The following is a 12,021-nucleotide window of genomic DNA, read 5'->3' on the forward strand; positions in this document are numbered from 1 at the left end:
CTTATTGACTTATCTTGATGAATTTCTGGTTTATACACATGTAATTTATCACTATTTAATTCTTTATTTCGTTCATTCATACTTTCATTTGCTTTCATCTTTTCAAAGTTTGGCATAAAAGGAATAATAATAGCTAGAATCAACCATATCAACATCAATAATCCAGTACATACTAACCACATTCTGCACCATTTTCTAAAAATAGCACATTTCAATCTAGTTACACCATTAGTAGGACTTTTTTTTTTTACTGCTGCTAGGACATTTATTCCCATCTCTATTAATTTTATAGCTTATTCAGAAAATATGTCTTGCTTTTGGATTTTACTTAGTAAATTTCATCTTGGGTCCTAAGTTTTGGCAGCAACTGAATTTTTTTAACTTGAAGATGAGACTTTGGGATATGTATTCGAAGCTTAAGTGTGCAAATGGTTTACAAATAACATCCATTACAAGGATACAAGTTCTGGAAACGTATTTCTTTTATTGCCCATGAAAAGTGCTGGCATGCCAAACACAACATGCTCTGCTATAGCATCTTGGATTATTTCAGGCCCATTAGGGCTACAGTGGGCAAACCAACATTTGGTGCTATAACTAACCTCTATTGATGTCACACGTTTGCCCCTGAAGCATATGTGTGTGTTGTTGTTGACTTTATATTCTTTCTTCCATCGTTAGGTGTTGCAGTACAACTGGAAATGTCGAGGGAAAACTGAAAAGAGAACAGAACAAGCATTTGCAATGCATTAGGTCTAGCCTCTGGGACCTTATATGTATTTAGTGATGCAGCACATTAGCCATTAGAGAGGTAGAGGGGCAGAAGAGAGGTACAGTAGAGGTAGAGTGGTAGAAGAGAGGTAGAGGGGTAGAAGAGAGGTAGTGTAGAGGTACGGGGTAGAAGAGAGGTAGAGGGGTAGAAGAGGGGAAGAGGGGTATAGGGGCAGAAGAGGGTAGAGGGTTAGTAGAGGGGTAGAGGGTTAGTAGATGGGTAGAAGAGGAGTCGAGGGATAGAAGAGGGATAGAAGAGGGATAGAAGAGGGGTAGAAGAGGGGGTAGAAGAGGGGGTAGAAGGGTAGAAGAGAGGGGTAGAAGAGAGGTAGAGGGGTAGAAGTTACGTAGAGGAGAGGTAGAGGGGTAGAAGAGAGGCAGAGGGGTAGACGAGAGGTAGTGTAGAGGTAATGGGGTAGAGGGGTAGAAGAGAGGTAGAGGGGTAGTAGAAGTAGAAGAGGAGCCGAGGGGTATAAAAGGGGTAGAGGGGTAGAGGGGTAGAACAGGGATAGAAGAGGGATAGAAGAGGGTTAGAGGGGTAGAAGAGGGGTAGAGGGGTAGAAGTGTAGAAGAGGGGTAGAAGGTTAGACACCCCTTCTTTGAAGCTGTCTGCTCACATTAGTTTTTGAGCTCAACCAGTATGTAATATATCTTATGAAACAGACTGTTCTTTCGGTTGCAAACATGGTGCAGAAGAAGGTAATCAAAAGTAAGAAGTGAGCATTTCAAGATTCATAGATATTGGGTCACAGAATGAGATGCTTCCTGGTGTGTTATAATGGCAAAAACTAGCAATATTCTTGGACAAAGTGAATTACTGATAGGGAATAAATACAATATTGCTTTTTATAAGTCTCCAGTATTGCTAGTTCCAGTTAGGTGAATATTAGACACAACTATTGTTAGTGTTGCCACCCAACATTATGTGGCAATTGATTTGAGTCTTCAAAGCAACAAGTTAACACTGTTTCCTACTATGTCCGTCTGTGTAGGGTAATGCATCTATCTCTACAGAGATAGGGATGCATGCGGCTGAAGAGGATATAACAGAGCCGCAATAACTCTTTTGAGCAAGAGAGTGTACTCAGTACGCTGCTCCAAACACTAGCAGAATAAGCCCCATTTTAGTGCCTCTTTTTATCAATCAGTGAAATACTAAAGTCAGATGTTGAGAACTTCGGTATCTTGTGACGCAAGCTGAATGTTTCACCTCCAAGGTATTATTTATTGACTGTACCAGTTTATCCTGACACATGAGCCTCTGATAAGAGTGCAGTGGCTCTGTTAACCTTGAGAGTAGTTCTACCATCCGGAAAAAGACACCACACGAACACAGCTTGCAGTTATAAGAGACTCACAAGTAGCTTCAGGGAATAAGAAATGTCCCTTCAATTAGTGCTCAAGAGAATGATAGAGTGAAAAAGACAGGGTCTGCTTGTTATACAGTACAGCTACTTCACCTTTAAGAGCTGTCTTTACTAGTGATGGTAAGTGACAGGCAAAGGAGCAAGCTAATCATCATAATCTTTCCAGTGAGGGGCTTAGGAACAGCTTTGTGAAGCCTGCGGTGGCGGTGTGGCAGCACATTCTCCCATAAGCACTTACAAATAGCAACAAGCGCAAGTGGAAGCACTGCAGCGTCCTCTGGACTTCCGGTCTAAGCCTTGTGCTTACGGGCAACACGAGCGAGGAATGCAGCTGCAGTGGTGCGCGCGCGCCCATGTTGCTTGTAACTGCAAGCCTTAGGCCGGAAGTCCACAGCGATTCCAAGAGGTCGTTTTCCTAGAGCAGCGCATGTGCGCTGCGCTAGGCTCGACCTAAAGAGGCAGTTGACAGAAAAAATACAAAAAGAAATTCTCTCACCAGAAAGCAATTCTGGTATTTTACTGAACTCTGCTGGTCATATTCTATCAAGACAGTTATATAGAGGGAGTTGAACAGAAAAAAGCCCTAGGGCTGATCTCTAGAGCCCACAATACATACACATATAAGTATATACTCCTATACTCAAGTATATACTAAAGTATAAACATGATGTTTCGAATGCTCGACCTAAAAATGACAGGCTTACTAAAGACTAATAAAAACACTGGAGAAGACCATGTTTTTTTGGAGGGATTTTTCAGTCAGAGAATGAAAGAGTATGAAGCATACTTCTTTTAGATTTGGCCTAAAGTTCGACCATAAGTTCTCAGAAAAGGGAAAACTGGGCCTGAAGAGGAACTACAGCCAGGAGAGCTGTTATGCAAGTAGCAAGTTTAAACCATATCAGGAATACCGGCTTTCTCTAACATCGCTCTTAAAGCGCGGAACGGCCTCCCACTCCACATTGGAGCCGCCTCTCTTCTTAAATTCTGCAAGAAGCTGAAGACCTGGCTTTTCCACTAACCATGCTGCCATAGGGATGGCTAGGTGCCAGAACACCCTTGCGGTTGATATGGCTCTTTAAAAATACACATAATAACAAAAAATACGAAGACTGGGGTGAAAACAGAGGTGGGCGCAATACTCAATTGCATGTATTCCTTACTGAAACCAGTTTACCTTTTAAAATTCGGATTATTTGTGCTTTGTGAGACCTGGGTCACAGTTCAGATCAAGACTTTGTCCTTACTCTCCCCTGAACAGACCATGCATTTCTTATTGTACAGGTTAAACATTTGAGAGATACTTGCTCTTCAGCAATTGCTGTAGAATATTCAGAGACCCTAGGAGCATTGTAACAGTTTTCATCAACAACTCCCTGAAAACAATCAATATACCCACAGCACTGAGTCAGCCCCACCTTTGAAAAGCAGTACCCGAACCAACAGACCTAACTAATCATTGTCCCATAAATGGACTTCCCTAGGCTCTCATAAATCCATGACCAATCAACTCCCGAAAATGAATCTGATGTGCCCTCCTACAAGGACTTCAGAAACAGAAACACTGGCCCCACAAAATGAATGTAAGAAACTTGGGGTGAAATGAGACACAGGACTCACTTAAAGTTATAACATACCAGATGTTACCCTTCAAATACAACATCAATGCCTTCACTGGTTACCTTTGCAGCTTAGAAACTAATTGAAAAATCTCTGCTGGCCATCAAGAGCGTAGAAAGCTGAGCGCCTACATACATCAAAGAACTAAGGGTGTGATTTATATTTTGATGGATTCCCTGTCGTTCAGCCATGGGGACAGAGTAAATTACTCTGTAACCATGGTGGAGGGGCCTCTGCCAATTTCATGAATGACCACCATGCAGGCAGTCATTTATGATGCATTGGCAAGAACCTCTGTCACACCAGTTTCTGTCAGTGCAAATCACTGTCCGATACAAGCCTGAGTTAGCATGATGCAGCCCTGTACCAAAAAGGACTCTTTTTTAATTTTCAAAAAGAAAATCCTGGAATGGGGTTTTCTTTCTGCAAAAGAACAAATTAGTTTGTGGCTCGTATACTCCATCGCTGTTCCGATGGAGTATACATACTGCCAAAATATAAATCAGGCCTTAATGCAAATGCTGCCAACCACACATCCTCTCCTTTCAGACGAAGAGTAAACAGCACCTTTGACACAGGTTAAGAACTGGACATAATCCATGAAGTCACATTCATCTGAAATGCGACCTGTAAAAACATCTAGGCTGTGGAACGAGCTTCCCCAGAACATCAGGCAAATTGACACCCTGTTGGGATTCAGAAAGAGCCTGAAAACATGGCTGTTCGCCAAAGTCTAATCCCCTTGATTCCATCGATTAGTTCCGGCGGCTGTTTTATATGACATGACAGCTAGTGTATTGTTGTTCCATCTGACTACTTTCCTTTTTGGGCGCCAGGATACCCGTAGGGTGACCGTTGCGCGTTATAAATAATAAATACAATACAATACAATACAATATCTATGGTTTCATCGGCGCTTTAAGTAACCAAAGTAAATAGTAAAGTAATCAGAATGAAAAAACAAGGAAACTTCTTGCTGCCTTTAGTTGTGAGGAATGGAATGAACAATGCAAGTGAAATAAAGCTCTTTGTAACTGCTCTCTGTCTTGCAAATCACTTTGAAAACAATTATGTGATTAAATGTGCATCATAAAAGCAAAATAAATAGATATGTACAAATATTCAAGAACCAAATTTTAAAGGGAGAAAAATGTGCTGGCTTAGTTGCTCATACATAGACCTGGGAAACTAGAGACAGTGCTGTCTAGCAATCCTCCTGTTTCACCTTAGAAGGTCCCTTTTTATTAAACACAGATCCCTCTTGTCCTCGTCCCTTCATCATTAATGAGGTGCTTCCACCTTGCAAGACAGAACATTTTGGAAAATGGCCCTTTTTGCAGGGTCACCCACAAACTTTGTACCTCCCTCATCCTACTTTTTGCTGAATTTGTGTGTGTTGGCCATAGGACTGTGTGCTCTTTACCACTGATAAACAGTGCCAAAGTGCATGTGCTCTCTTCTCTTCTCTAAACATGGTAATATTGGCTCATACACAAGCAGCATTTTTTTTTTACTAATAAGTTCCTCATAAAGTGCACCACATGTGCCCAGGGCCTGTAAATTAAATGGCATTTTGGGCCCTGCAGCACTGATTGTGCCACCCACTTAAGTAGCCATTTAAAGATGTTTGAAGCCTACCATTACAGAGTCTGTGTGTACAATTTTAATATAGCTATTTTCTCTGTGGAGGCCAAAGACAGGACCCTTCAAAATTATACCAGTGATTTGTGGGCAGATAGGGCCCTCCTTAGGTTGCCTTCAAATGGGTCAGTGGTAACTTGATACAGGCACACCCCAAGGTACAGAACAGTGTTGCTTTTCCAGGTCAACAGTGTTCCTCCCAATCTTACCTTGAGTGGGACTAGGTCGCAGCTCAGGTCTAATACGCACAACTTGACTCAGTTGACCCAGAAACTCACTGCTAGTGCAAACAGCTGCAATGTGGTATGTGTTGCAGTGAGTTCTATATGGCTTTCATAGACATAGAGGAATAAGTCGTCTGCATGGAGGGTCACTCCATCCAGTGGTAACCCCCCCCTCCTTACCCTCCTGGGGAAGCCTAATGGCTATGTGCTCAATGGCTAGGATAAATAAAGGGGTGATAGGGGCATCCCTGCCTTGTATCCTGTCCCATAGGAAATAATGGTGAGATCAATCTACTCAAGTGAACCCTGGTTTGTGAGGTCAGATTAGAGTAGTTTGGTGTATGCATGGAGGCGGTCACCTATGCCCAAGGTGGACAACAGCCAGCAGAGGTGATTCCATTCCAGAGCGTCAAAGACTTTTTTCAGGTCTAGTACCAACCAAGCCACATTAGTGTGTGGACTTTGGGCTTGACCATTATGTGGAACAGGCAAATTATATTTTGGGACATGCCTGGTCCAGGGACAAAACTGCTTTGGTCTGGGTGGAGCAGGGCCACAGCATGGTGCACATGTAGACCAGGGATCATCAGACCTGGTGTCTTGAGCTCACTTGGGTTATGCTGCCACCCGGCACCGGGCATCAGCAGCTTCAGAGGGGGGCCCCCCCAGCATGGGCTGGTGTTAAGTGGGGAAGTGCCAACTCCCAGCCTTCTCGCAACTTACGGGCTCATGGCCTCCGCCCAGCATGCTTTTACCAGGTGGGTCGGCTCCTCTGGCTCCCCGCCGCCGCTCACAGGATGTGACATCAAACTACGGCCCCATTCAGTTAGGCTTCAATGTGCCGGTTCACCATGCAGTTTGGGCCTCTTTGGCACGGGGCTCCCGCTGCTGTCTTGGGGCCTCAAAGATGGACCAGCAGCATTTCTGGCGGGCTGCCCTTGCCAGAGCTCTGGTAGTCATCGGTGTGTGAAGGTTCAAGCGCTGTGTCGCTCTGACACCCCCGGAGACTGCTCCTCCCACCTGATCATAGCCCCCAGGCCTCAGAAAGGAGCCCGGGAACAACTTGCCATTTGGGGTAGGTCACCCTCACTCTATGCCTCGGCGCCGGGAGGAGGCTCTAGCACCTGGTTACTGCTAAGCTTTTGTGGATGAGTAACAGCCGGTGTTGGCCTCCGGAGGTAGAATAGGTAGGATTATGCGGGGTGATAGAGCGAAGCTCTACTGAAGAGTGACCACCATGATGGCTCATCAAGCGACCTCAACAGGTTTTCATCTGGGCTTGGTAAACATATTGGGGGTAAACTCAGGTTTTAATCTGGGTTTGGCAATCCCAGTGTGGATGAACTCAGGTTTAATCTGGGTTTTGTAAATCAATTGTCGGTACTTAGGTTTTAATTTGGTTTTGGTATACTGTTAGACCAGACATGCTTGAGGTAGTGTTTCCGTGTACTTTTTGTTTTTTCTCATGAGTTTTGCTGATTCTCTTTTAGTGTCCTTAGGGCTCTGGGCACTTTCCTACCGTAAATACACACATTATGAAGAGGTGCTTGCCTGATGTTTTTAAACATGTCTCAAGCCTGCCATTGTAACCCTGTGTTTGCGCACTTGCACCTATGATGTTTTTGCACTTGTATATAGAACAATAATTAAGAGGAGTGGGGGCCGCTTCTTACAGTCACCCTCTGTTGGAACAAATTGAGAAAAAAGACTCAAGCATAGCGTGTACAAAAGTTTGTAGTTCTTTCACAGTCCTCCCGATCATGTGATGGTCACATGACAAGAAAGAGGATAAAACCAGAGACAGACAGTTTCCACACATTGATACAATGTGCGGGGAGCCGAATAGGTAAAGATGCGGGTGCTGACCTTTGATGAAGTGAGTGATAGAAAAGTAGGAGAGATCCTGATGCACCTTCTGTTTAAAGATCCTTTTTTCAGAGCGCCTGATATGTAGGCTATGCTTGAGTCCATTTTCTCAATTTGTTCCAACATATTGTGACTATAAAGAGTGCCCCCAACCAAGAATAACCCTATGAAGCCTTACTGACTAAATAGGCTAAGTAAGTGTAGAATATGTACACTTTTCAAATCACGTACATGGTGTGCGATATCACTAGATTTTATTATACATGCCTGATAATTATTTTAACCTGTAATATAGACTATAACAGGTTTTTAACACGAGTGTGCATGGCAAGACGCACAGCTGCATGGGAGAAAATATGTACAATGCATAGAAAATAGTTATTTCATTACTGCATAACACTATTAATTCTCTCTCCCGCAGCTCAGACCAATGCAAGACGGAAAAAGTCCAGTATCTTGGTCTGTATTATTTGCATGCATGCCTTTTTCGAAAACTTTTTTAAAAAGACGGATATGCAAGATGACAAAGGCCAGTTACACTTAAAGGGATTAGCGCAAAAATAAGGTCCTGAAAAAAGGCGACCAACCACACAGGCAATTCTAACAGCTGAAATATGTCGACCTCAGATGTATATGGTCACTACTCCCCTATGATATGGCACTATTTTTAAACTTGCCAATGGACCAACCATTAAAAAAGTAATGGGATCCGGCAACTAATTTTAATTTCTTCTCACAATCCCTAAAACCACATAGCCAAAGAACTCCACTTACAAACGTGTTGAGCATGTCCTCCCACACTAGGTGAGCGGGGCCAGGGTCAGATGATGAAGCATGTCATAGGTGGTACCAGTGAGGGAGGACCCTAAATTATATCCCACAAGGGCACAGTAATTGTCACAGTTTTACCTGGGTGAACAATCTTACATCTGAGTGAGATAGTGGAAACACAGCATTCTGTCTTGTAGATTGTAATAGGATCTGACCAAATAAGGTAACCCTCGTCAAGTATTGTTGTTTTTACACTTGTGTCAACCCTGCCATTGCAGGCCTGGGTGTGTGCTATTGCATTTATGCTCAGGTTGTCCTTTCTAAACCACTGGCAAAAACTGAGGGGACCTTTCACTACCACTAGGACACTCCTGGGGTAAGTCTTATGGGGTGAAGCAAGTGGTAGGTAAAATGCAGGGCAGTTACACATGTCTGTTCCCTGCCCAGGTAGTGAAGAATACCCATGTGTGTTTCACTACCTATGAGGCTTGCTCTTCCCATACGTTGACATTGGGGAATTATTGAAATTACTTCAAGGTTAAAAAGTGGCTTACAGTGGGGCAGCCTCATCATGTTTCCTATCATTGGATTCTCAATAACAAACCCTCTCCTGTGGTACAGGTGGATTTGTAATTCATAGCTTACAAATGCCACTTCTAGAAAGTTGGTATTTCTCTGCTCAACAACTCTTTGGGTGCCTTTTAGTTTAACCACAGTCCCGACTGGAGGCTAGGGGAGCACATCTGTCCTATCCCTAGCGACAGCTGTTAACATTGGGCATGCAACTGGAATGACAGACCTCTGCCATTTGAAGGCTTGGCTGGATCGATTGGAGGGAGAGGTTTTGACACTTGGCCTCTGGGAAGCCAGATCACGGCCCCACTAAAGATTATGATCTGGTTTTCACAGCCCCATCTCCAGGACTGAACTTTATTGGATACATCTGTGGTTCAAAGTAAAACTTCGGAACCACCCCAACTTCAGAGGCACACAACAGTAGTACTTCAGCAGGGTGGAGATGTGGGACCGGAGATCCTATAACTGAGTGGGGCACACTGCCAGAAGAATGTGTTGTGCACAAGGAGGATTGCTGCCATTGGAATGGATTGCGCACCATTCATGAGTAGTGGCTGGCCTGGGCTTACCATCTGCTGCTGTGTGGCACCCTGAAGTGTGCTATCCAAGGGCTTGTTGGCTTACCCCCTGTTCTCTTATGGAGGTCAACTGGTGACAGCTGGACAGTTATGCCCACTTAACTTCACACATCATCTGCTGGATCCCAACTGCTAGCACAGCATGAATGTGGAGCTACGTATTGTGCCTGGTGACCCGACTGCCTTGTGTAGAGCCCCAAAAGTATTGCCCACTTATAAAGAGTGTGGTCCCTGCATTGTGGGGCCTCAACACATATAAGCACCGTGCTGGTGGTGAGCGGATTACCAGGTTGTCGGACCCCACGTGGCAGACTTCCTTAATTATGCAGCTTCTCACCCATCCGGCATGCCCAATGAGTACTTATTCTATGTGGTGTCTAATTCACAGGTTGCAACACTCAGAGAGGAGGGGGTATCCATAGTAGTGCCTTTCTACCTCATGCACCACTACTGAACTTGCTCATAAGTGTGTGACTGGAATTGTAAGTAAGTAAAAAAAAAGTAAGTTTAGAATTTATATAGCGCACTACTCACCCAGAGGGTCTCAAGGCGCTTGAGGGAGGGAGGGTGTTTTACTTATCGAATATCCAAGTTTTTAGTTGTTTTCTGAAGGAGAGGTGGTTCTGTGTAAGGCGGAGGTGGGTGGGGAGAGAATTCCAGGTCTTGGCCGCTAAGTAGGAGAAGGATCTTCCCCCCATGGTGGATCTTTGAATGCGTGGAATTGCGGTGAGGGCTTGATTGGATGATCGTAGTTGGCGGGTGGGGGTGTAAAAGGACAGGCGCGTGTTGAGGTAGTCGGGTCCTAGGTCGTAGAGGACTTTGTGTGCGTGGGTGAGGAGACAGAACGTTATTCTCTTGTTGACGGGGAGCCAGTGGAGGTCTTTCAGGTGACCGGAAATGTGAGCTTGGCGGGGGATGTCTAGGATGAGTCTGGCTGAGGCGTTTTGGATGCGTTGGAGTTTTTTCTGCTGTTTGGCTGTGGTTCCGGCGTAAAGGGTGTTTCCGTAGTCCAGTCGGCTTGTGACCAGTGCATGGGTGACCGTCTTTCTTGTTTCGGTGGGGATCCAACAGAAGATTTTTATGAGCATATGTAGGATGTTGAAGCATGATGATGAGACGGCGTTGATTTGTCTGGTCATCGAGAGGGAGGAGTCCAGGATGAAGCCCAGGTTACGTGCATGGTCCGTTGGTTTGGGTGCGTTTCCCAGGGCCGGTGGCCACCATGAGCCGTCGCAGGCGGAGGGGGATGAGCCTAAGATGAGGACTTCCGTTTTGTCCGAGTTCAGTTTTAAACGGCTGTTCTTCATCCACTCGGGTACTTCTTTCATCCCTTCGTGTAGGTTGGTTTTGGCGGTGTTTGGGTCTTTGATGAGGGAGAGGATCAGCTGGGTGTCGTCTGCGTAGGAGATGATGTTGAGGTTGTGTTGGCGCGCAATGGATGCGAGGGGACTCATGTATACGTTGAAGAGGGTGGGACTGAGTGATGATCCTTGTGGTACGCCGCAGATGACTTCGGCGGACTCTCTGAGTTCTTCCGGTGAGGAACGAGATGATCCAGTCCAATGCTTTTCCTTGTATTCCGACGTTGCTGAGGCGTTGTATAAGGGTGGTATGACAGACTGTGTCGAAGGCTGCGGAGAGGTCAAGTAGGATGAGGGCAACTGTTTCTCCGTTGTCCAGTAGAGTTCGAATGTCGTCTGTTGCTGCGATGAGGGCGGTCTCGGTGCTGTGTTTGGCTCGGAAGCCGGACTGTGAAGGGTCGAGGGATTTGTTGGATTCGAGGAAGGCGGCGAGCTGACTGTTGACGGCTTTCTCAATGACTTTGGCAGGGAATGGGAGGAGCGAAATGGGGCGGTAGTTCTTGAGTTCGCTGGGGTCTGCTGTGGGTTTCTTCAGGAGGGCGCTGAGTTCGGCATGTTTCCAGCTTTCCGGGAAGGTAGCGGAGTTGAGGGAGCAGTTGATGACGTCTCGGAGATGGGGTGCGATAATGGAGTCTGCTTTGTTGAAAATGTGGTGGGGACATGGGTCGGTTGCCGATCCTGAGTGGATGGAGTTCATCAGGCGGATGGTGTCTTCAGTGGTGATTGGGTTCCAGGCGCAAAGGTTGTTGGAGGGGGGTTTTAGTTCGGAGGTGGGTGGGGTGGACTGGTCGCTAAAGCTGTTATGTATGTCAGGGATTTTGTTGTGGAAGAACGAGGCTAGAGAGTTGCAGAGGTCTTGGGAGGGGGTGATGTAGTTGGTGCCGGCGGTGGGGTTGGTAAATTCTTTGACGATGTTGAATAGTTCCTTGCTGTTGTGGGCGTTGTTGTAGAGTCGATCCTTGAATGCTGATTTCTTGGTGGATCGGATCAGTTGGTGGTGTTTGCGGGTGGCGTTCTTGAAGGCGGCCAGGTTGTCAGTGGTTGGGTTTTTTCGCCAGGCTTTCTCGAGGGTGCGACAGATCTTCTTGGATTTCTTAAGGTCATCATTGAACCAGGGGGCTTTTTTGCTACCTTGCTTGATCTGATGGTTTTTCAAGGGTGCTAATTCGTCAGCGCTGTGGGTGATCCATTGTGTGAGGTTGGTGGCTGGTTGGTTTGGGTCCGATGATTTGGCAGGAGGGTTTTG

Source organism: Lissotriton vulgaris, chromosome 8 (assembly GCF_964263255.1).
Source record: "Lissotriton vulgaris chromosome 8, aLisVul1.2, whole genome shotgun sequence".
NCBI lineage: Eukaryota > Metazoa > Chordata > Amphibia > Caudata > Salamandridae > Lissotriton > Lissotriton vulgaris.